At 39.6% G+C, this 26,906-nt stretch overlaps 1 long non-coding RNA gene across 1 annotated transcript in view; it reads left to right on the forward strand.

Annotated features, from left to right (window-relative positions):
• LOC132098426 (uncharacterized) overlaps window positions 1–26,657 on the forward strand; it is a 38,288-nt gene extending 11,631 nt beyond the window's left edge. The window contains exon 4 of the long non-coding RNA XR_009422919.1: window positions 26,581–26,657. This is a non-coding gene — a long non-coding RNA (uncharacterized LOC132098426). The remainder of the gene's footprint in view (window positions 1–26,580) is intronic.
• Window positions 26,658–26,906: the final 249 nt, after the last annotated feature.

The raw sequence follows: 26,906 nt of genomic DNA on the forward strand, positions 1-26,906 counted from the left end.
TGGTCACATCACTCCATGAAATATTCTTGCAGAGCTCCACAGGTCTACACAAATGAATTTTATCAAGTTCATTCTGCCTTTTTGTTCTTGATAAAGAGTGGTATCCATTGAGATGTCTCAACGTGAAGGCCGTACTTGTCTAGTGTTCTCCTTAAACACTGGATTGAAATAGTTTTCCTCCTTTCATCGGGTCATCTTGCAAGTCTTTGGCTGTACCTAGGTTTTTCCTCAGTTGCTCTGATTAAACATTTTATGATGTTGTGCTTTTTATTCAACACCCTCAAAGGTTTTGTGGTAAAACACACTTTAAGCTTAGGTAAAAGGCTGAGAACTGTGTTTCTAGGAACTTTCAATGTCTTGGAAATCTTAGCCTTAGACTTTCTAAAGTAATACAATATTTATTCTCTTTAGCTTTTGTGAGATCTCTGTTGACATTTTTGCTACTCAACTTCAATACATGCATGGGCCAAACTGTATGTGTAACAGCTCAAGCTAATTCAGTTTTTAATCGTTTCTAAAGACTTAATTGTGTTTTGAGACCGTTTTATTCCCCACCATACAAACAAGTGTTTTAAAAACAGCAATGTTGAATAGGGGTTGAATAATTCTGACATAGCAGTATTAAATCTTATAACTAAAAAATATTACCTTATATATTGACGATCACTTAATATGCCATTGAACTGTTATAGATGCAATTTTTATTTTATCCTGGATCTTCAGAAAATCTTGTATTTGTAAAGTACTGCAGTCTCTGAGAAGTTGAGAAATTTTGATTGCAACTGTGTGTATATGTGTGTATGTTCACTATTGTTAATATTTGTTGAACACTTTATTTCACTTTTTTTTTTTTTAAACATTAAATATTTTATTTAACTTTACTGTTTTTAAATACTACTTAATGTGTCTAATGTAGAGAAGTGTTTTAGTGTTTTGCAAAAAGTGTGAGGCTGAGAATGTGCTTCTAGTTGTGCAGATCTGGGCTGAGGTTTTGCTCTTAATGTAAGGTTTCACTAGCTGTGTGTTTTTAATTTTAGTGTGGAAGTCAAGTCACCTTTATATAGCGCTTTAAACAAAGATTGCGTGATCGGTGATGTCTCAGTTCAGTTTAAAAAGTATCTGTGCAATCATTTGCAATCAAGTTAGTAATCATAAAAAACAAACTTTATTCTTTTTTAAAATCTTTATTTATCATTTTATCCTTTTATTATTATTGTTTAAAAACTTAATCCAATTCCATTCTTTTCTGTAAGCATAATTGTAAAATAAATTTAGATTACTTTTTTGTTCATTTGTTCTGTTGGCATAATTGTAAAATAAAGACAAAATGGAAAATTATGATTTTTATTAACTTCATATAACAATTTCGTCGGTACACTGCAACAAAATAACATATGGCTATAAAAAGATAATTTGTACATTGTCATTCTTGTCACAGACATTTTTCAGCATATTAATTACGTTTTTTTTTTTTTAAAGGAAAACTCTTTAATGTTACTTAAGAATAAATATCAATAAAACACATTTCTACTGGTGTGCTTTAATTTTCATTTAAAGAATATAAAACAAAGTACATATGTACATTCTATTAACCTTGAAACTTAACAATTTTACAAAGTGGTCTTTAGCTGGTTAGCACCTACAATAGGAAACAGTGAAATATAAAAGTGCAATTTTTTTCTTTTTCCATGACGAAACCACCCAGCCATCCTGAAACCAGGTGGATCTAAAATGTCTGCCAAGAATGACAAAATGCAAATTATTTTGTTTATAGACATACATTCCATTGTTGCAGTTTACTGATGAAAGTTATATTAAAGTACAAATGATGAAAAAAGCAATTATACCAACAGAACAGTAATGAATATAAATTAAATTTTAAATAAGTATTCCAACAACAAATTAAAAGTAGAAATCCAAAAGCAATCATCTCCTTCTTTCCTTTTTTTACAATTTATGCTAACAAAATCTTAATGACTGTACAATTAAAACTGTAAATAAAACTAAGGTTTTAAAAACAAGTCAACTGTTCTTTTGTAACGGCCTCAGTCCTTTTACACTGGTTTTGAATTGTTACCACTTCTTGCAAGTGTTTGCCTCTACAGTTCTCATGTGGGGTCTCTTGAACATGGTTTGCAGATTGGCAGCTGGTTGTGAACTGGTGCCCTGCACAATTGTAGGCTGTAACAATGGCATTCCCTGGACCATCAGGTTTCCCTGAAGGAAGCATCAGCACACCCTGGAAACCTGGTGCTGCAGGTATAAGTATATTGGGTACCATCTGCACTGATGCTCCAGGTGCTGATGGCGTAACCAACATAGGAGTCTGCGTTGGTGCCTTGGGTCTGAGAGGAGGTCGTCCAGTAGGAGTGTGCCTCTGCTTTGCCTGACCTGCTGTGCTCTCTGGTAGCTTGTACTGGTGCTGCTCCCCTGGTTGTTCTGGCTCAGTCCGTAGGCGTTTGGCAGCCTGGAGAGGTTCCTGAGCTTCAGGGAGGGGCTGAGGCAATTGAATGCCCTGAACCAGCTCAGACAGTTCCTGCTTTTTCTGTCTGTTGTTATACCACTGAATCATGGTATTCTGGTTAACCTGCACCAGCTGCATTGAGCAGGTTCTCCCAAAGTGTAATTATGGTGTTAGCTTCCTGATTGGAAAGGCTGAGGGCTGTGTGACCCTGGAGATTCACCAGATATTCTGTCAGCCTGTCCACATTTTGTTATCATGTGACATTTTGGTAGTCACCATTTTTTTTTTTCCAAATACATTTGTTTGATAGATGGTTCCATAACTAATTCCATTGATTCGGTTATTTTCAGGTATGTTAATGTGATGCTGTTTATCACAGTCTGTATAGTACAAAGCCCTAACTAAATAAAACTGCATCCATGTTGCCTACTAATGACTTTAGTTTAAAATCTGAGCAAAGTCTGAATATAAAGCAATAGCAAGTAGATGTTGAATACAGAGGAGTGGCACTTACAGTCTCTTCATCGTCATCATCATCCTGACCAGCATCCTCTGGCTCTGAGGAGAGTGGTGAAACAGATGTTTCAGGGGGAAAAGGTGGGACAGCAGTCCCCGAGGGTCCAGGTGATGGAGGAGAAGGTGTAGGGTCAGGGACCAGTGAAGGGGATGTGGAACCCAGTACAGCCGTGTCACTGCTGGTGACCACTGTGGAAGAACCCAGTGTCAGAGTGGAGGAGGGAGGTGACAGAACATCCTCAGGATCTGCAATGGTGTGATCCTCGCTGACATCACAGAAGCCCTCATCTTCATCTCGCTCCTCCACATTAAGGTCCTCGATGAGTTCTGCCGTCTCTTCAGAGTCTGGGTTCATGTCCTGCAGTGCCTGACCAGTCTGCTGGAACAGATACTGCATTCCAATGAGCTCACCTGGAAAATATATATATTATATATATAAATTAATTGCTTTCTAATAATAAAGATTTCACAGCAAAATGACAGTAGGAGTTGAAGGTAGATGTTTGTACAATTCCACTGAAAGGCCTGTTACTTGAAAGAAAATATCAATCAGATGACCGAGGGCATGTTTCAAGAAAATTCTTTTCACCAGACCGTCTACCATCATGTCCAGTCCTGTTCCTTCCTGGGCTGTCAGCACACTTATGAGCACCTGACCAAACTTGTACCAACAGAGGTAAGCCAGAGCCCAGATCTAGCTGTTGCAGGACAGTCTGACTCCAGGACACATGCGAGGCTCTACACTTGGTACAGATAAGGGTTACTGTGACAATGTTGTATGTTCTATCAATGTCTAGAACCTGCCGTGCCCTTTTGTGCAGACCACCTCCTGTCAGCTGATGTTGTCCGCAGGCTGGATTGGGACAGAGAACCTTACCCCTCCACCGCTTGTATGGCATCCACAGCAGAAGAGAATGACAAGAGAATCTGTCTGGAGCTGGAGCCTGATTGTAAATAAGTGCTGGCTGTGGGGGGTAATACCAGAGCTGGAGGTCATCACGAAGTGCTGGCTTTCCTTTGGATCCAATTTTTAAAAGCCTTTTGCCAATCCACTTGTGATCCTCGGGTGGCATGGTCTCAGACCACAAACGAGGAAGTTGAACTACAGATGGACCTTGCAATAATGCCCCAGAAGGAGCAGTCTGTGATGGAAAAAGACCAAACATTAAGGTAGTTTATTTTTTAATCAACAAAGTATTTTATTTTAATCCCTGATTACTTTCACATAAAATCATCATTGTAATTATAGTTTTCACTAAAATACTTTTGGTATGTTGAAATCCAGTTGAATATGAAATAATAAAAAAAATTGAGACTTTACAACCAATATCTATTTATTCTGACACATGAATGTTAACATATATACACTGTTTATCATCAATAAATCAGTATCAAGTAAACTCAATTGACATTATGACAATAGCTTGATTACGGTTGTATTTTTTAGTGTGAAAGCATTACAAACCTACTGGTTATAAAAGTAAATTTGATAAAAAAATAAATTTTCAGGGCATGTAAGCCTTTTCACATCTCCATTAAGTGTCCATTAAGAAACCTACTCACCAAGGTTGCATTTTATCAAAAACACAGTGAAAACTAAAAAGATAGTAAAATTCTGAAACATTACTACAATTTAAAATTTAAAGTGAAATGTAACTCATTTCTATGGTGGCAAGAACACATTTTCAGCATCATTATTCCAGTCGTCAGTGTCACATGATCCTTCAGAAATCATTATTTAACATAAACCTTCATTATTAGTTGAAAACGTGAAAATAGCTGATAATAAAACTGCATTAAAGTGGTTGCCACACTTATGCTGTTGGGGAAAGCACACAAAGATGAAAATCAAGAGTAAATAATCTTTAATTAACCCACACAAAGGAAGGCAGTAACACACAGAACAAGACAAACTGAACAGACTAGAATTTAAGTAGACAGACCAATGAGGGACGAATGAGTAAATTAACTAGACACAGATTAACTGAATGACATAATCAAGGGGAGACAGAAACTAGGTTGAGGAAAATGAGGAGAGTAAACACAACAGTCCATAAATGTGACAGTGGTATTTTCCAGAATTACGTTTTAAGAACAGTATTTATTTGAAACAGAAATCCTTTTTTAACATGATGTTGAATAGAAATCTTTTCTAACACTAAATATCTTTACTGAGATTTGATAAATTTAATGCCTTTTTCAATAAAATTGATATCAATAACTTTTGAATGGTAGTTTGTATAAAATCTACAGTATTTGTAATATTGCTTTTTTCTTTATTAAAATATGGTTTTCTGGTATTAAAAAAAAATATTTTTAATAGTTTAATTTGTATAGAATGGAACGTGAAACGTGTCTTCATAGAGTACAATATAGATTATGCCATTACTTACAGAGACTGTAGTGCTTGGTCTAGAGGCACTAGACACTGTTGCGCTGGTCTTCAACCTGAGAAGTTCTCCTGTGTGAAAGCCAGTAAATCTTGGTTTGGTAAACTAAAAATGTAGGAATACAGAATGTGTTATAATAGCAAGCATTACTATTTACATTTACACCAGACGAAACCAGTAGTTCAATTCCAGGCTGCAGCAAAGTCAGATTGTGCAGAAGAATCATCTGTTTCCTGTGGTCTTGTCCTGGTGCTCCTCTGAGACAAGGTCTTTACAGGGGATCTGTATCTGGGGCTCTAGTTGTCCTGGTCTCCGCTGTCTTTCAGGGATGTAGAGGTCCTTTCTAGGTGCTGATCCAGCATCTGGTCTGGATACGTACTGGATCCGGGTGACTGCAGTGACCCTCTGATCTGGACACAGACTGGATCTGGTGGCCACGGTGACCTCGGAACAAGAGAGAAACAGACAAATATTAGCGTAGATGCCATTCTTCTAATAATGTAGCAAGTACATAGGGTGTTATGGGAAGTGTTTCCGGTTCCGGTTTGCCTAATTAATGCAGCCTAAAAATCCTTTAACGGATTTGGATAATAAAAGCATATTAGTATGTTATGTGTATGCCAGGTTAAAGAGATGGGTCTTTAATCTAGATTTAAACTGCAAGAGTGTGTCTGCCTCCCGAACAATGTTAGGTAGGTTATTCCAGAGTTTGGGCGCCAAATAGGAAAAGGATCTGCCGCCTGCAGTTGATTTTGATATTCTAGGTATTATCAAATTGCCTGAGTTTTGAGAACGTAGCGGACGTAGAGGATTATAATGTAAAAGGAGCTCATTCAAATACTGAGGTGCTAAACCATTCAGGGCTTTATAAGTAATAAGCAATATTTTAAAATCTATGCGATGCTTGATAGGGAGCCAGTGCAGTGTTGACAGGACCGGGCTAATATGGTCATACTTCCTGGTTCTAGTAAGAACTCTTGCTGCTGCATTTTGGACTAGCTGTAGTTTGTTTACTAAGCGCGCAGAACAACCACCCAATAAAGCATTACAATAATCTACCCTTGAGGTCATAAATGCATGGATTAACATTTCTGCATTTGACATTGAGAGCATAGGCCGTAATTTTGATATATTTTTGAGATGGAAAAATGCAGTTTTACAAATCCTAGAAATGTGGCTTTCTAAGGAAAGATTGCGATCAAATAGCACACCTAGGTTCCTAACTGATGACGAAGAATTGACAGAGCAACCATCAAGTCTTAGACAGTTTTCTAGGTTATTACAAGCAGAGTTTTTAGGTCCTATAATTAACACCTCTGTTTTTTCAGAATTTAGCAGTAAAAAATTACTCGTCATCCAGTTTTTTATATCGACTATGCAATCCATTAGTTTTTCAAATTGGTGTGTTTCACCGGGCTGCGAAGAAATATAGAGCTGAGTATCATCAGCATAACAGTGAAAGCTAACACCATGTTTCCTGATGATATCTCCCAAGGGTAACATATAAAGCGTGAAGAGTAGCGGCCCTAGTACTGAGCCTTGAGGTACTCCATACTGCACTTGTGATCGATAGGATACATCTTCATTCACTGCTACGAACTGATGGCGGTCATATAAGTACGATTTAAACCATGCTAATGCACTTCCACTGATGCCAACAAAGTGTTCAAGTCTATGCAAAAGAATGTTGTGGTCAATTGTGTCAAACGCAGCACTAAGATCCAATAAAACTAATAGAGAGATACACCCACGATCAGATGATAAGAGCAGATCATTTGTAACTCTAAGGAGAGCAGTCTCAGTACTATGATACGGTCTAAATCCTGACTGGAAATCCTCACATATACCATTTTTCTGTAAGAAGGAATATAATTGAGAGGTGTGAAAATTAGCAGGTCTCATCCAGCATCTCATAGCATTCCTGCTTTTGCTTTTGTTTTTCTTACTTTCTGAACTTCCTCGAATTTGAACTGAGCTCATACTTCAGTGTTATAAAAAAAGCAATTCTTACCAATGAAAATTGTATTGCAACTCTTTCTTCCACAGGTGCAGTTGGCTGGGGCTGGGGATGAGGCTGGGGGTCAGGCTGACTCTGCTCCATGGCCTTCTTTGCTATTTCAGCAGCATGAGGTTGTTCCACCACCTTTTGTGGGTTACTTCAGACAACCAAAAAAATTTATAAAAATACATATAACCATTCAGAAAGAAAACCATTTCAGTGAATAATACAAAAAAAGAAATACTTGATACATTAATGTTACCTTTGGAGTGAGAAAACCACAGATGCATTTCAGCATACCTTCAAGCAAGATTGTTTGGCCATGAGACAGCATCGGACATTTCTCAATCTGTAAGCATTATAACAAGTGTAATGCACAATACAAGTGAGTACCTTAAAAGAGCATAAAATACTTCATTAAAGTCATATATATTAATTAATTCATTGATTAATTCACGTTTATTTTATATATAATGTTACACCTGGTATCGCTCTTTAAAGGAGAGAGGTACAAGTTGGGAGCATTTCACACCTCCAGACCACCTGTTCATTCATAGTCCCTTCCCCCTCTCAAATCTCTGAATCTCGCAGTACACAAAGGTCTTTGATGTAGCTTTTCATTAACAGTATGACATAAATCTCAAAATACCTGCAACATTAAATAAAAGTCTATAATCAATTGACACACTCTGGTTAACACTGTTGTAAGCCATAACATAACATAACTATCGCAGGTACATGTCTGTACTAAAGCCTAATGTGTTGTTCTCTTATGCAAATACATTAAACTAATAATTTTTGATTATGCAAGTCAACAAACACTTAATCTTTTTTTATTCCTCTATCATACAAAGGTAACAAACACTCACCCTTTGATAAATCTCGTACCACTTTTTCTGTTGAGGAGCTGGCCTGTTACCCTCATTTGATGGCCAAATTCCTGTGCTGGTAAACTTTTTTTAGACGGGAAATCCATTCAACATCCAACATCGCTTTATGTGATTTTTGTTGTTTGCCAGACATTTTTATTGACTTTGATGAAACAGTTTTGAAAAAAAAAAACAATTAAATGACACACTAATAAAAACATGTAGAAGTTTGCAATTAGATGATAATTTTTGAACTGTTGTCGACGGTAATATCACTGTAATTAGTTTTAAAATGAATTTTCGCTGTCCTCCGTAAAAATGATGCTGAACTCTGGGACAATGACACTCGTCGTAGATCACGAACTTCAATAATGAACTTTTTGACCTCTGTCACGCCCCCTGAGGATTATGTCATTCTTTCATACAACTTCGGCACGGTTCGGCAACTGCCTACAGCAGGCCTCTCTGCCACACACAACCAACAATACAACACACGCCAAACAGCTCCGGGATAAACTGTGCCAGTACTTTAATTCAGACATTGGTGCAGTCCCCTTTCAATGGGGCAAAAAAAACTTGCCTCGTTCCAGACAGCCATATCTTTAAATAATCACGAATGATAATCATTAGAAATGCAAACAAATGAGAAAAGCAACTATGCCCCCATTGATTTTGTTGTTTACTTGCTTCGTCACTTCCGTTTTTTTTGTAGCGTGCTGGTGCGCTGGTTGAACAGCCAATCAGAATGATCAGATGGCCCGACTGGCTGACAAGCCCGACGCCGATTCAGCATGTTGAGTCGGCCATTACAAAGCCAACGAGGACCAATTTCAGCTGATGGTGCGGAACACACTGAGAAGATTTAGTCGGTCGACGGCCGACCCTCGGCTTGGTGTGTTCCAGGCTTAAGGGAAACAGGTCAATTTAGCTCAAAGGGAATCATTTAAGATTTTATAGGGAATTTGAACAGAATCACTGTTTCACGGCTGATCACTGAGACACCCTGCGATTCACTGAACGAGCCGTTTAACATCAAATCTGCACTGGATATTAATATCCAAAGTATAGTGAAAACACTATCAATTAGCACAGTAACAAGATCGGCAGTTTAAGACATTAACTTGTGAGTACAAAACACAAGATATTTATATTTTCAATATGAATAAGGCTTTATTAGATAAATCTAAGCCATATAAACTAAACTAACACATAAGCACACGCACTCACACATTCACAAGTTGCAGGAAGATAGAAAGTTAGCTAAAGTGTTATACATTTGACATCATGAAGGTATAGTAAAAGCAATGTATTGTAAAGGTTTTTAAAGGTAAAAGCTGAAAGTGTGGAATTGTGTTTTATAGGTTAAAGCTGTTAGGGTTTAAGGATAAAAAGTGTCTTCAATTTTTTTGGGGTGCTCTAGATATGGGGTTTCTTTTTTATTTTCAAGACTAGTTTCTAGTGTTTAATTTTAAGTATTTGATCCTGGGTTATGATGCTTTATTATGGTTATTTGGGCTTATTGTATTTTTTTCTTGTCCTACTTTTGTTTGTGTTTAAGTTTTTTTACCTGCTTTTGGCCATGACAACTTTCAAATAAAAGAAAGAAAAGAAAATATTGATTCCTGGTAATTGAGTAAAATCCAGTCCAAACCTTCAGAAGCAAGCATACCCTTTCAAGTGGGGAAAACTGCAGTGTTGAACTTTACTAGAGTGAGAGCACTTGACAGTAAAAAAAATGATCTGAAGACTGGAACAGAGAATTCTGAACAGCAACCAGTCAGGCCTGATAAAACGGGAAATCATCTCACCCAATCCTGCTGAAAAGAAGATGGCTGACTCAAAGACACTGGAGCAGCTAAAAGGCAATAGGACATCCGCAAAGCGACAGTTCTCATTGCTGGCTAACAACGTAGTCCGAATGCATGCCATCACACCTGAAGAGGAGCTCAGGGACAGTTTCAAAAAGCACATAATTGAGGCCAACAAGGTCATGGAAGCCAACGATGACGTCGAGGCCCAGTACCTTGTAGAAGCCGAGCTGGACACAGTTTCCGAAGGAGTTCCCAGGTTGAATAAGCAGCCAAAGGCTGATATAGGGAGAACTACGTGAGTGTGAGATGAGACTGAATGAGCTCAAGGAGCTTACCCAAAAGACACTCTGGGCCAACTTCGGAGAAGGGGAACTGACAATGGCAGTAAAGGCTGCGGAGAAGGAAATAGAGAGTGTGGGGTCCTTTGGACCTGGTGAAAATAAAGAGGTTTTTGACTTAATGTTTGATAACATGGGAACTGGTTAAGAGGGCAAAAGAGCTGCACGCACAGTGGAAGTGTTGGGCTCCTCCTGCTGAACAGAAAGATTTCCAGCTGTGGGTCAGAGATCTCAAGCAGGTCATCCCCAAGTTAATGTCAGGAAAAGCAGAGTTCATTCAAGTAAAAGCTAAAGAAGATGCCGAAAGAGTTGTGAGTGCAGTTTATATCAGGTATCCAATAGAAGCCATTAGACTGAAGTCTAGTTCCCTCCCCCAGTTTACTGGCATCAGGCGAGACTTTCATAGCTGGAAAAGGGACTGGGAGCCCCTCCAGAGGCAAGGAGAACCCACTGGTTCAGAAGAAGTCAAAAAGTTTCAGTTTCTTGACAGCTTGGATGAGAAAGTAATGAGAGATCTTTGAGATTGATGACCTATAACACAGCAGATGACATTTTTCGTGTCCTAGAGAATCGGTTTAGAAGCCAAACTGCGATCGCTATTGAAATAGTAAAGGAGCTCCAGAGACTTCCAGCTGCCAAATGTCACCAGCCCAAGAATGTTGTTGAGCTCATCCAAGCCGTGGAGAAGGCCCTTGCAGACCTGAGTGACCTGGGTGACACTGGCACTTTAAGGAATCCTCTGGTGACAAAGTCAATTGAAAGTATGCTTCCAGATGCACTGAAGAAAGAGTGGCTTCTCCATGCAGCTGAGAGAAGCAGTACTGACCCAGAGAAGCGTTCAACTATCTTCTGGCCTTTCTCAAGAGTCAAGAGAGCATCTACGAACAGCTGGATCAATTGAGGAATGAAGAGCCACTGAGGAAAGAAAACCGACCTGAGCAAAGGCAAGCTAGGACCAGAGCATCAATCCAGTCAAGTAGCAATCTCGTGTGCTCATGCTCACAGAGAAGAAGGACGCAGTGCGGAAGCTGGGAGACTGCTGGAAATGTCTGGAGGTCCATGACGAGGGTAATCACTGCAAAATTCCTGATTGTAGAGAGCAGAGAATTACAGACCATCACTACTATCTGTGTCCCAGTGCTGAGGTATTCAGAGACAGTACGGCTCAGAGGAGGATAAAAACCACAGTGGGAGGTGAGAGCTGGAGGAATTACACCGAGGCTCAGGAGGAATTCTTCAGAAAACACTCACCTGAATTAGGACAACAATGTCGGGACGCATTCTGTAACACAGCAGCGAGCACCTCCCATATTTCAAAGAGTCATTCAAGTCTTCTGGTAGAGAGCGGCCTAGCAGAGTGGCCTGTCATCATGATGCTGTTGGAGGTAACAGCAAATGCTGGGCAGAAAATTGGGACTCTTATCGACCTAACTTCCAATTCTAATTATATCACCCATGAGGCAGCAGGTTGGCTCAATCTCAGAAGTGAAGACATCACGCTTGTAGTCCATGGTGTAGGAGGCATGAAAGCCTTTATCAAGACCAAGCGGTACCTCCTGAAAATTTGGGTCAACACCTTAAGAGGCACTCTCAGATCCAGCCAGCTGGTTTGCTATGGACTAGACAGGCCGACATGTGTCAGCCAAAAAAAACACAGGAGTTCTTCCCAGACATTCCACTCAGTGACCTGGAAAGACCAAGGGAGATCCACCTCCTTGTAAGTCACAAGGAAGGCCAGCTGGCTCCGCAGAAAATCTGCACGGTGGGGGACCTTGTGCTGTGGGACAGACCAATTGGAAAGACAGTTGCTGGCACCCATCCTGAGGTGGTAACTGTATCAGCCCACACATCGAGAACACATTTCGCAAGGTCTATGAGAACTGCTGTGGTAAAGTATGAAGAACCCATCTGCGTGGTCCCCATTAATCGTCAACAAAGCCAGCAACTTCAGGGATTCAGTTGCGGAATTACGTACTATATCTAGGTTCCTGGAGTGGTGGAAATGGGATAGTATCGGTGCTGGCTGCATCCCGAAATGTGGGGGTTGTCACTGTGGAAACTGTCAGCCAGGTGGCAAAGAGATGACCCTCGCTGAAGAAAGGGAGCTGGAGGAGGTAAAGAATTGGCTAACATAGGTAGCTGCTGATGACCACGGTGAGAGTCCTCACTGGCATGCCAAGTACCCCTGGGTAGAAGATCCAGCCACATTACCCAGCAACAGGAGTGCAGTTGAGGCAACTTTCCTCAGTAATGAGAGGCAGCTGACCAGGGAGCCGGAGTGGAAGGCTGCCTATGCTGCTCAAGTTCACAAGATTGTTGAGCGCCGGGTGGCAATGAAGTTCTCTAAAGACGTCCTTCAGACGTAGACTGGCCCAGTGTGGTACGTTAGCCACCTCATCGCACCCAACCCACACTCCGTCACAACTCCGGTGAGACTGGACTGGAACAGTAGTCAGAAGTGCAGGGGTGAGTCTGAATGACCTCCTGTTAAAGGGCCCGACATCCTAAATTCTATTTGTGCTGTGCTTCTCAGGTTCTGGAGGGGAGAGTTTGCAGCTTTCGGAGACATAAAGAAAATGTTCAATTCAGTGTGGCTTGAAGATCGGGAGGTGCATTTGCATAGGTTTCTGTGGCGTGACTCTGAAGAGGAGGAGCTGAGCATATATGCAGTCACAAGAGTAAACATTGGTGACAAGCCAGCAGGTTGTATTGCTCAACTCGCCATGAGAGAGACAGCAAATTTCCCCCAGTTTAGCCATCTTGAGGAAGAGTATCGGGTGCTAGAGGAGGACAGCTATGTCAATGATATTTTGACCTCTCATATGAAACTTGGACCAGCTCAAAGTTATCACAGAAAATGTGGAGCAGATCCTGGAAGCAGGAGGGTTCAAGTTTAAGCCGTGGGTCTTTTCTGGTGAAAGTAGCAGGGAGTCTTTTGGGAAACAGGAGCAGAAGGCTACTCAAAAGACTGTAATCATGCCAAATTAGCTCAAGGAGGAGGACAACAAAGCTCTTGGCCTCGGCTACACCCTGGAGGATGACAAGCTTCAGGTTATGGTTGGAATAAACTTTTCAAAGAGGAAGAGAAAAATTAGACTTGGCCAAGACCTTCAAAAGGAAGAGGTGAGAGCTCAGACACCAGACTCACTGACACGACGAGAGTTGCTTAGCTAAGTCTCTGGGCTGTATGACCCAGTTGGTTTGATGACACCTGTAAAGCAGAAAGGAGCCATTTTGGTTCGAAGAGCATTTCAAGAGGCCAAACACAAATGCAGCACTGTCAGGGACACTTGGGACCTTGCGCTATCAAAAAGTCTCAGAGAAGATGCAATCTGCCTTTTTGAAGAATACGCTGAGCTGAGCAAAGTTCCCTAGAGCCTTGACACCAGTGAGCATACCAGCTGAGCCTGATGCAAATGCCTTTTCTGATGGGAGTTATCATGCTTATGGTGCCGTCCTGTATCTGCAGTGGGGCTGTGATCAAGGCCCAACAGTGAGGCTGGTGGAGTCCAAAGCTAAGCTGGCTCCCCTAGACCACAAGGGGAGGAGCAGTCAAGGTAGAGCTATGTGGAGCAGTGTTCGCCATTTGGTTAAAGAGGTACTTTGAGCAACATGGCTGAATTCAAGTTAAGCAGTGTTACCACTTTGTTGATAGCCAAACAGTACTTTGCTCAAATCAACGTGAGAGCTATGGCTTTCAGACCTTTTTTGGCAACAGGATTGGAGAAATCCAAACCAGCACAGTATCAGGATTGGTGGTGGATTCCTGGATCTCTGAACATCGCTGACATCATTACTCATGGGGCTGGCCCAAAAGAGTTGGCTGAAAATTCACCATCGCAGCAAGGACCAAATTTCCTGAGTCTACCAGTTGAGGAGTGGCCAGTTAAGTCTGCAAAGGATGTATCAGTAACTGCCAGATAGTGTGTTGGAAGGATGCAGAAGAAATCTTTTGCTTTGGCTCTCACAAGAGCTAAGGTGAAGGAGCCACCAGACCTAGAGCATCGAATCCACTTGCTGGAGCTGCTGTCCGAAACCTGATGGATGAAGGACAGTTCAGCAACCTGACTCGTCTGGTTAAGACGATCGCCTGGGTCTGGAGGGCAGCAAAATGCTTTGCAGCTGAAAGTAAGAACCTGGGAGCTCCAAAGTGGGAGGCGGTTTCATCAGTCAGGGCCATCACCATGATAGAGCGCCAAGATGCTTTAAGGGATCTTTTTCTTGCCACAAAAGAGGGGGTGACCTTGCCAGCAACCACAATAGACCGGCTGGTAGTCTTCAAAGAGGAAGAAACTGGGTTACTGGTTTGTGGTGGGTGAGTCCAAGCCTTTAATGAAAACCGAGTTGGTGTCCCTCTCTTACCTTGCAATGCCTGGGTCTCAACATTGCTGGTTCAGGAAGCTCACAGCAAGGGTCATGAGGGTGGGGCTGCGACTCTATTGAAGGTGATAAAGAGAGCATGGGTCATCAAGGGACGAATAATTGCTCAAACTCATTGAGAACTGTGTGGTCTGCAAGAAAGCCAGAGTGAGAAGATGTCAGCAAGTGATGGCTGATCTGCCTCAAGAGAGAACCAGGCCAGCATCTCCATTTGAGTTCACAGCAGTTGACCTGTTTGGACCCGATCAGGTCAAAGATGATGTTAGGAAAAGAGTCACAATGAAAGTCTGGGAGTTGTATTTTGCTGTATGGTCAGCAGAGCAAGCTTGCCAACACAATGTCAACTGAAAGCTTCCTGAAGGCTTATCAGAGGTTCACAGCAAAAACAGCCACCCTAAGAAGATATGGTCCGATCCGGGGACTAATATTGTTGGGGCCAAGTCTGTTCTGAAGGAGTTGTAACAGTTCCTGGACAGCCTGGATAGTTCTGCTGTGGAGGATACTTCACCTCAAAATGGAACTGACTGGCATTGGAAAATCCTGTCAGCTGATTCACCTCATCGGAATGGCTCTACTGAAGCAGTTGTTCGGATTGTGAAGAAGGCATTCCAGAGTCGGGAAAGAGAGTTCAGATGATGCTTCAGCGAGCCTCTAATCTGGTAAATGAGCGGCCCATTGATGCCAGAGTGCAGAGCCTTGAAAATACAGTGTGGTACATCATGCCCAATACACTCCTTCTGGGAAGAGCATCATCAAGTGGTGACTGGAAAACATTTGACTTTACAAGCTATCCCTATAAGAGACTCCAGGAAATGCAGCATCAAGTCAACAAATTCTGGAGATTCTGGAGCCAACTTTCTGGTGCTAATCTTTTTGTGAGGAGCAAGTGGCACACTGCACAGAGGAATGTTGCAATTGCAAATATTGTTTGGCTCTGAGATCAGAATGCATTGAGGGGCCACTTTAAGCTTGGAAGAGTCATCAGTGTCAACCCTAACTCCAGGAACATTATACGGGATGTGAATATTAGAGTTGTGGCAAGCTCCTGTATTCCGGAGGAGAGGCCTGTAACATCAGCATCCAAATATCCTGCAATATCAGTCCACAATTCTTCACCGGGACATCCGACGGTTGGTGGTCCTGCCAGTGGAGGAGCAGGCAGGGAGCCCAGGAGAAAATCTCTGACTACTAATTTGACTGTGTGCGATCTTTTCAGCGGTTTCCATGGGAAGACCGAGTGGGAGGTGTTGAGCTGACCTGCAGACCACCCCCTTTCTGCCTGGGTGTTTTGGCACTGGGTGTGGCACCCAGCTGCAGACAGCTAATTAGTCACCAGGTGGGAAGGACTCTAGTGATCAAGGGAATTGGAGTCACTCACAGGATGGAAAGCAGCTTGGCAAGATGTGTGGAGAAACTAGGCCTGGAAAGTGATAATGCAGGACTAAAGCTTGTTTGAACAAGGAAGGAGTCGGTGAGCATTAGTTTGTGCAGTGTGGTGGATTTTAACATTGAAGTAAATCATGTAATTATACTTAGGGAAAAATGTGTTTATAAGAAAAAATTTTTTTATGAAAATCATGTGTTTGAATTGTAAGCTAAAGTGTTATACATTTAGCATCATGAAGGTATAGTACAAGCAATGTATTGTAAAGATTTTTAAGGTTTAAAGGAAACAGGTCAATTTAGCTCAAAGGGAATCATTTAAGATTTTAAAGGGAATTTGAACAGAATCACTGTTTCATGGCTGATCACTGAGACACCCTGCGATTCACTGAACGAGCCATTTAACCCTTATGCGTTGTTGGGGACGTTTTCGTCTACTAGGGGGTAAAGTTGAGTCTTATTTTCGCCACAACTTTCTCTGTGTTTGAGCTAATTGGTGCTAATTAAACTTTTGGTGACAAATCTTATTTTGACCCATATTTTGGGAAAATGCTTTGAAATTTTTAAAAAACTCAACGGTATACTGTGGGCAAATTCACTACCCTTTCGTTATGTTTGTGGATGAAAACATCCACTAAATTAAACTGCTGTAAAAATGTATCAGATAAATATTTTTTTCACATTTTTTTGCATAAATCTATTAATCAACCTCAGTCCTAATCAAAACTACCAAATGTTTAAAAAAATTCCAAGATTTTAATTCTTTAATTACTAAGTTCATAAATGATTTCACTGATTTTGGAAACCCCCCCCCCACAAAATTACATATTTTCAAAATAAAAAGTGATTGTGCACTGGATTTTTTTTCCTTTTATCACAGTCTTGGGCATGTCAAAGATAACAAGATACAAGATAAGTAACAAGATTGGCTTTGATGCATTGTTAGTTTTTGTGCAGCATTAGATTTTAATTTTTTTCTCCCTAGTTTGTTGTTGGTGGCTGTTTTTGCCCCATTGACTTCCACTATAACGACATTTTTTGAATGCAAAGCCATGACACCATATAATCATGCATTCTTGATTGTTTGTGGTTTTCCCTTTTGGGAAGAGGTAAAAATGTTTATTTTTACAGTTGATCACTAGGTGGGACCATTAACCCTTTAGATAGGCCTGCTGCTGCCTTTTGATGGTGAAAAGTACAGATGACCTATATGTGAAATGCTCATCTTTTCTTGGTGGTAAAGCCAGTTTAAAACCTTAAAATCCTGTAAAAAAATCTACTTTGCATCAAATTTATGAACATAATGTATTTTGAACCAAAATGCAATACCAACTTCAAATAAACTGCAGCTCGCTGGAGGGGTCAAGCTACATAATAATTTCTAAAACTTTGGTACAAGTCAAGCCCTTTCTCATGTTGCTTGCTGCTCTTCTCACCATTAAATGACCAGCACGATGGCATGCAAGTGTTTAAATCCACGTACTTTGCTTTTGTTTAGTCTATTCGCTTGTTAAGTCTGACGTCACGTAGCAGCACTTCCGTGTCCAAACGCTCTATCAGTTACCACGAGAAAACAACAAAAGGTGCTAATATAAACTCACAATGTGATAGAATAATAGCGAAAAAGTTATAATCTTACCCTTTAACTTCATACCGAAGTCCCAGATAGACAGACAATGAAAATATAAATATAAAAAAAATATATAAAAATTATTTGTGTTTGGGACGCTGTGAGTACGGAGACTGTAGTGTATATCATAAATTTGAAAGCGTTTAGCTTAAATTATCAATATGGATAAACAGTGCTCATAAACGGCTGGTGAGGTAATATTCTCAAGTGAAGAGAATTGAGGCCTGGACCCGGAAACAGCACTTCTTACGTCATCACTTAACAACAGAATACTTTCACCACCATTAAAAGGCAGCAGGTGCATAAATACACTTTTGTTTACTCCATGTAGTTCTGAGAGCTGAGGTGTACATTTTGATTTTCTGAAATACATCAAGGTAAGTGTAGCGGATTTCACCCAGCACCACAAAAGAACCACCGACACCAGGCTCTTCGGGGAATCACTGCAGTTTATTAAAGACAGGACAGGGTTAATACACTCGACACACTCTCGGTTCTGTGATCTCTGTCTCGCTCAAATCCAAAGCTGTTCTGCATTTACTAATAAAGCATTAACAAAACACTCTTTTTGTTTGTTTTCTTTCGTAACATACATCACAAATTACATATAACACATCTCAGACACGTATTCAAATCAAGACAATATATTTATAATAAATGCATATAATAAAATGTTCAATGTATATATTTGATACCTTGGAAATACTTTGAAAATACATTTAAATACGTTTCAATCTAACATTACAATGACATATGATCGTATACTGGTATTTTCTCTGTTGCAATATTACATACCTGCAGTTTATTAAAGACAGGACAGGGTTAATACACTCGACACACTCTCAGTTCTGTGATCTCTGTAAGGAGTGTGAAAAGAGAATAGTGAACCCCTCCCCCATTAACACTGTAACTGCATCTGCTTTAAACTAAAATTTCAAGTACACAGTACACAATACTAGACAGATAAAGACAATATACTTTGACAAATGTAACTGCATGATATTCTATGAAAGTAATCCACCCTTTTTAGTAATATTTATGAACTATATTAGTTAGAAACCCGCCGTTCAAAATGGCGTGCGGGCGGCAATTTGAACCAACATATTAAGAGCTGATTAACACAAACCTCAGAATATCCACAAAAATATTAGTATTCCAGCATACTAAGTGACTCAATCCATCATTAAAACAAGTCATCCTCCGATATTGGTCGACATTTTTACTTAATTTCTTAAATTTAAACACTTTACTTCAGAGCTCGTTTATAACATACCTGTCTCGCTCAAATCCAAAGCTGTTCTGAGCATTGAGCGAGACGCGATTGGATGACTCGGCAGTGGAAATGACGTCACTCAACTATAAAACTTAATACAGCATTTTAAAACAAAAACGTACATTTTTACTAGATTCTATATAGGGTACAAACAGTAAAACGTGTCCAGAAACTAAAAAATAAAATAGAAATAGATTTTATATATTTCTGGGAGGGAGGACAAAGTTTGCTGGAATGTTCACAAAACTCAAAACACTACATAAGTGCGCAAAGGTCTTTCTCACACACACACACACACACACACATACACACACAATATAATATGCTGTTATACTCCATATAGCTTCATATACAAGTCAGAATCTAAGCTTTTTTTTGCACAGGCCTATCTAAAGGGTTAATGGTCCCACCTAGTGATCAACTGTAAAATAACAAATGTTACCTCTTCCCAACAGGGAAAACCACCAACAATCAAGAATCTCACACACACAAACACTATAATTTGCTTTTATTCTCCATATAACTCCATATATGAGCCAGAAACTAAGACTTTTTTTGCACAGGCCTATCTTAAGGGTTAACGGTCCCACCTAGTGATCAACTGTAAAAATAAAAAATTTTACCTCTTCCCAAAAGGGAAAACCACAAACAATCAAGAATGCATGATTATATGGTGTCATGGCTTTGCAATCAAAAAATGTCGTTATAATGGAAGTCAATAGGGCAAAAACAGCCACCAACAACAAATTAGGGAGAAAAAAATTAAATCTAATGCTGCACAAAAACTAAAAATGCATCAAAGCCAATGTTGCTACTAATCATTGACATGCCCAAGAGTGTTATAAAAAGTAAAAAAAAAAATCCAGCCACAATTACTTTTATATTGAAAATAAGTCATTTTGTGTGTTTTTTCCCCCAAATCAGTGACATCATTTATGAACTTGGCAATTAAAGAGTTAAAATCTTGGATTTTTTTTTAAAAAACATTTGGTAGTTTTGATCAGGACTGAAGTTGATTAACAGATTTATGCAAAAAAAAAAAAAATGAATCTGATACATTTTTACAGCAGTTTAATTGAGTGGATGTTTTCATCCCGAACATAATGAAAGGGTAGTGAATTTGAACAATGCACAAGGGTTAACATCAAATCTGCACTGGATATTAATATCCAAAGTATAGTGAAAACACTATCAATTAGCAAAGTAACAAGATTGACAGTTTAAGACATTAACTTGTCTTACAACACAAGATACAAGAACTTTTCGATATGAATAAGGCTTTATTAGATAAATCTAAGACATATAAACTAAACTACATTTTCCGGACTATAAGTCGCACTTTTTTTTCATAGTTTGGCTGGTCCTGCAACTTATAGTAAGGTGCAACTTATTTATCAAAATTAATTTGACATGAACCGAGAGAAATAAACCAAGAGAAAACATTACCGTCTACAGCCGCGAGAGGGCGCTCTAGTGCTCCTCTAGTCTACACTGAACAGCACACAGCGTCATTTTCCTCGTCATGACGTATTTTTGGACTGATGCGACTTATATTCAGGTGCCACTTATAGTCCGAAAAATACGGTAACACATAATCACACGCACTCACACATTCACACAAGTTGCAGGAAGACAGAAAGTTAGGAAAGGATGAGTTTAAGAGAATGAAAATGTGGAATCCCAAGTTTACAGCAATATTTGAAATTGCATAGACATGAACAGCCATCAATCACTTAAATAACCCTCTCATCGAGTTCCTCAATGAGGTTAAAATTATATACTAAATACACCAGTATAGATCAGTTTGGAGGTACTTGCATTGCCTATGTAAAGGGGTTTCCTTTGTTGTCATTGAAAGGGGGTTTCCCGATGTCGCTGATTGGCTGGAAGTTCAGTAGTCGCTGAAGTGACGTCTTGGGAAGCCCATGGTTGGGCGTTGGCTGACGATGCAGAGTTGTGTGGGCTGGTTGAAGTTAAACGACGCTCAAGATCAGACTCGGAGACATGGCGTTACAAAACTTAACTCAGAACATGAAACTCTTGTTTTGTAGTAAATCTGTGATTATTAATGCTAGTCAACACGCCAAAAAAACAGGGTTAGTACAGTTTTAATATAATTAAACCATGGTTAATTTTCATAAGGGTAGTAGAGTAACTCAAGTATTTTTGTTTAAAATAAAAAAACTCGACTAGTAGAAATCAGTCTTGCAACCCCTATATTCTGGTGCGGATTAATGCACAGGCTTACATAGGCTGCAGCCTAGGGGCCCCACGTGTTCAGGGGGCCTCGGATTGGCCAGACATTTTTTTTTTTTTTTGGGATTCCAGTTTTAAAAACGTTATCTAATCACTGTTTAACCTAATAAAAATACTGACTAATATACTGTTAAATTATCTGTGACTATATATAGATTTTAATAGCTTGATGCTCTTTAAATATTTTGTTGCATTGTAAAAAAAGATTCGGTGCATAGGACGGACCTATCCGCGATCGCTCTCCGTGGTTCTGACCAAAGAAGAGCGCTTTGGAATCTCCATTACGCATCATAAGCATCATTCCTGGGCAGCGTTTCCCGATAACGTTGTCTCTTAGCGCGCTACGAAGACTCTTAAGGTATGACTTAACTAAAGGTTAAACCATTGCTAGGCGTCTTCAGGGGCCAGGGCTATCATCCACTCGCGAGGCAGAGGTGCTGAGGACAGAATGTGCATTTCTCTCTGGCGTTCATGGCGAGACCGCATCATCAACTTCATCTTTGCTGCGACACAGAAAACACCAGTTTATTAATAAATAATTCATACATGTTTTCTTGTGGTCGTGCGCTTGAGTGCGGCTATATTTTGTAAACGCTCATCTATCTGGTATATAGGCTAAGTAATTAAATTAATATAAAGGGGCGATTTGTCCACGAATGGCTTAAATGAACAACTACTTGTCGACTAGAAAAAACTTTAGTCGGAGGCAGCCCATATTCCACATATTTGCAGCCTGCAGGCCATTCTGGGTTGAGCGAGCGACCCTGAGCGGAATGAGCAAGCGGAATATTCAGAAATGCGCTCTCCGCTCACGAGCTCTGATCGGAAAAAACCCGAACCACTGTCTGCTGAACTTGCGCAGAAACATCAAAGACAGGTTAGACATAACCAGCTTTTTAAAATTATTTTATTAAAACTAATATTTAGACTATTTTAGCAAAAATTATGAGCTTATTGCCGATTTTTTATAATTCTTGAGAAAGTTAGAACATTTTTTTTTTGAAGAAAAGTTTTTGATTGGCCTGTTGAAAAGTGGGTGGGCCTAGGCCTGTCAGGGCGCGAACAAAAGAAGACCCTAATTGGCCCATAAGAAACATTTAAAAAAACAAGCAGGTGATTGGGTAGATGTGAATTGGTTATCCAATCAGCTGCTCCTGGTCAAATCATGTCAATCATTTTCATTTGGTCACTGCTATTGCTGGAGGACATAGTGGCAGAATGGCTGAAAGAAAGCATGAAAGTGGAGCACAAAAACGTAAATTACTAAAGTTAAGAGAACAACGGGACCAAGATATATTGAAAAAAATTCCTAAATTGACTGGATGTTTCAAAGCTGCTGAATCTTCATCCAGTCAAAGACAAGATCCACCGCAGACTGCCGGAACGGAGCAAGCTGAAACGCCTGCAGCTAGCTCATCATGTTATCGGTAAGTTAATATTTCAGGGAATTTGGGGAGTTATTCCACAATGCAGTGTTTTCTCTATGTTTATTTTATTGTGGCGGTGCGCAATGGCAATTTCTTCCGCCTCGCTTTTTATTTTTGTCAAAATGTTCGCTTTCTTCCGAGTCGACTATTAAACGAACAGCTCGCGGGACGATTCGGGTGCTAGGCTATCATCCACTCGCGAGGCAGAGGCGCTGGCGCCCTTCTAGCCCTTCGCGCTTAAAAACGTCACCGCGTCCGCGGGAGATGGCTTTGAAACCCAGACACCAAAATCAAGAAATAAATAACTATGGCTAACATTACAAGAAACATCAATGCTCGAAATCAAAGCCATTTTGGTCGCATATGCACCTGAAATAAAATCTGTGCGAGTGCGACCTAAAATATATTAGGGAGCTGACTACTGCACGAAATTTAAAAGGCTGATTTGACGTTTACTTGACTGACGGGACAGCTGTTTCGGTGGTTGCCTAGCAACATAAAAACCGCAGCGCACTGCTCGTTCTGTGTTATCGAACCTGAACAACGCGTGTGATCGGCTAGAGAGAAGATGAAACGAACCCTGACAGATTTCTTTTGTAAGCCGTCACCTAAAGAGGTGGAACACGCCAATGCCAATGGTGAGGATTTTTTTTTTTTATTATTAATATTAATACATAGCTTATTTAGTTTTATATAGCAATGATTAATATCATCAACAGTTGGCTAAACTATCCATCATCTGCTGGAGCATTTATGGATGTACAAGACCAAAACAAACCAATTATGTGGCTATTTAATATGCACGTGAATGACGCAATCTTTATGTTCACCTCTTCATTCTTGATGATGATGCTGGTTGTATTCTGGCCCTCATGACCTCTGACCTAGGACTAGGTATAAATTAAGTACATTTGCACAATGATATGCTATTAGGCCTAGACCTAATTTGTTAGGAATACCAGTTGTACCATAAAATAGGATGAGAAATAGTATAGTTTTATTACAATTCTATACAACAATATTGAATATGGGGGCTCACACAAAGAGTGTTGGGGGGGGGGCCTCACACAAAGAGCAGCCTAGGGGCCCCTGACAACCTTAATCCACCCCTGCCTATATTGTACAACATTAATTAGTATTTAGTTATTGTAAAGGGTAAGTTTAAGACTATCTAGTCGTAGACGTAAATAAAACAGTTTAACAGGTAGAAAATTAAATTAGAAACATCTAAACCTTTCAGAACGCAGAAAGTGCGCCTCTGGTCATGCACATCCTTTCCTGTAACAAAGTTGAAAGCTAAGCCCAGACGGAGAAACAGCTGATCATAGCAGTACAAGGACAGCCATTTTTATGGATTTATTAGCAGAGCTACTGCAATGTATTTTTAGTACTGGAAATCCATATATTTTTTTGCTAAAACTTCTGCATCTTCATGGAGAGCAGGTCATGGTTGCCTAGCAACAGCAGAGGCCACTGGAGCGCAGGCGTAGAGTGCAGGCTACAGAGTGTTTTGGAAAAAAGGAGAAAGTGGCACGCCTACCATTTTCCACACGTTTTCAGTGATGATATAATGCAAATGTTGTTTTGTTTAGAAGGAGATTTTTTTTTTTTTTGCTGGACTCGGTCGAGACCAACGATAACTTTTTGCGAGTCCATTGACCAAGTCCGAGACAATTCCGAGTGCAAACACCACGAGTCCGAGACAAGTCCGAGACGATAGAAAAATGTCTCGAGTCCGGACTCGAATCCAAGACCAGACTCGAGTACTACAACCCTAGTGAGAGCCAGTAGATCTTGGTTTGGTAAACTAAAAATGTGAGGAGACAGAATGTGTTATAATAGCAAGAATTACTATTTATATTAATATTACTATTTTAAGTAAATGCAGGTTTTTAAAAACACTTCTTTTTGAATGGAAGTGTCATCCATAAGAGGAATGATTTATTAGCAGTACTGACTCTTGAAATTACTTTAAATTTGCATGATGGAATAATTGTTAATATGTGTACAGTTAATAATAGCCAGCGTCTATGTGAAATGTTATCTGAGATAGAGAAGGAAAAATAAGAAATGTAGCTTTAACACATGAGAAGTATTGAGAGAGATGCAATGAGGGACATGAGTCTAGCTCAGTGACCTTCAACCCAGGCAGAGCTCAGTTAGAGAGGAAGAGGACAATCCAAGAGTAAAGCCCAGAGATGAAAGAGAGAAAGCAGACAGGTTACATTCTACATTTATCCTTGACCATGTGACTTAAACCAAATCAGAGATATTCAAACCGACTGATCAGCAGACAACAGGTGCCCCCACTGTACAAGAGGGGTGACAATTAGTAGGTCTCAGCCAGCATCTCATAGCATTCTTGATTTTTCTTTTGTTCTTCTTACTTTCTGAACTTCCTCGAATTTGAATGGAGCTCATACTTCAGTGCTATTATTAAAAAAAAATGAATCGTAATTCTTACCATTGAAAATTGTGTTGCTACTCTTGCTTCCACAGGTGCAGTAGGCTGGGGCTGGGGAAGGGGATGAGGCTGGGGGTCATGCTGACTCTGCTCCATGGCCTTCTTTGCTGTTTCAGCAGCATGAGGGTGTTCCACCACCCTTTGTGCTGGTCCAGAAGAGGGAGTGGGCTGCTTAAGACGACCAAAAAAAAAAAACATAACTAAATATAAAATTCAGAAAGAAAACATTTCAATAAATAATACTAACAAAAATACTTGCTACATTAATGTTACCTTTGGAGTTGGAAAACCACAGATGCATTTCAGCACACCTCCAAGCAAGGTTGTTTGGCCACGAGACAGCATCAGACATTTCTCAATCTTTAAGCATCATAACAAATGTAATGCACACTACAAGTGAGTCCCTTAAGAGAGCACTCTTGTACTCTATGAAGACACGTTTCACGTTCCATTCTATACAAATTATTAAACTATTTGAACTATTTTTTAATAACAGAAAACCATATATTAATAAACAAAAAAGCTATATTTTATAAATAGATTTCATACAAATTACTATTCAAAAGTTATTGATGTTAAGATAGTGTTACTTTTATTGAAAAAGAAGGCATTAAATTGATCAAAAATCTCAGACATTTAATGTCACAAAAGATTTCTATTCAACATCATGTTACAAACGATTTCTATTTCAAATAAATGCTGTTCTTCAAACTTAATTCTGAAAAATACCACTGTCACATTTATGGACTGTTGTGTTTTCTCTCCTCATGTTCCTCAACCTAGTTTCTGTCTCCCCTTGATTATGTCATTCAGTTAATCTGTGTCTAGTTAATTTACTCATTCGTCCCTCATTGGTCTGTCTACTTAAATTCTAGTCTGTTCAGTTTGTCTTGTTCTGTGTGTTACTGCCTTCCTTTGTGTGGGTTAATTAAAGATTATTTACCCTTGATTTTCACCTTTGTGTGCTTTCCCCAACACCATAAGTGTGGCAACCACTTTAATGCAGTTTTATTATCAGCTATTTTCACGTTTTCAACTAATAATGAAGGTTTATGTTCAATAGAATGGTTTCTGAGGGATCATGTAACACTGAAGACTGGAGTAATGATGCTGAAAATTTGTTCTTGCCACCGTAGAAATAAATTACATTTCATATTTTAAACTTTAAATTGTAGTAATGTTCCACAATTTAACTATCTTTTTAGTTTTTAACTGTATTTTTGATCAAATGCAACCTTGTTGAGCAGAATAGGTTTCTTTTATAAACTTTTGGACCTCAAACTTTGCAACTGTAGTGTATGATTTAATCTAGGACGAGTTATTGCAAGTTATTGTAATGTTCTATTTGCAAAATCTATATTTTACTTCATGATTGTACAGACACCAGATCCTACAGTTCCAACCCCTGTCCCCAGAGCCACTGCAGATGTGTCCAATCCCGCTCAGCCATGGAAGATAATTTCATATTCTGTTGGTCCAAAAATGTAATTAAATCAGCTGTCTCCAGACACTTAATGGAGATGTAAAAAGGCTTACATGCCCTGAAAATTGAATATTACTTTTATAACCAGTAGTTCCTTAAAACACATTCATGCTGAAAAAAACAACAACAATCAAACTATTGTCATAATGTCAATTGAATTTACATGATACTGATTTATTGATGATAAACAGTGTATAGATGTTAACATTCATGTGTCAGAATA

Source organism: Carassius carassius, chromosome 22 (assembly GCF_963082965.1).
Source record: "Carassius carassius chromosome 22, fCarCar2.1, whole genome shotgun sequence".
In the NCBI taxonomy this organism is placed as follows: domain Eukaryota; kingdom Metazoa; phylum Chordata; class Actinopteri; order Cypriniformes; family Cyprinidae; genus Carassius; species Carassius carassius.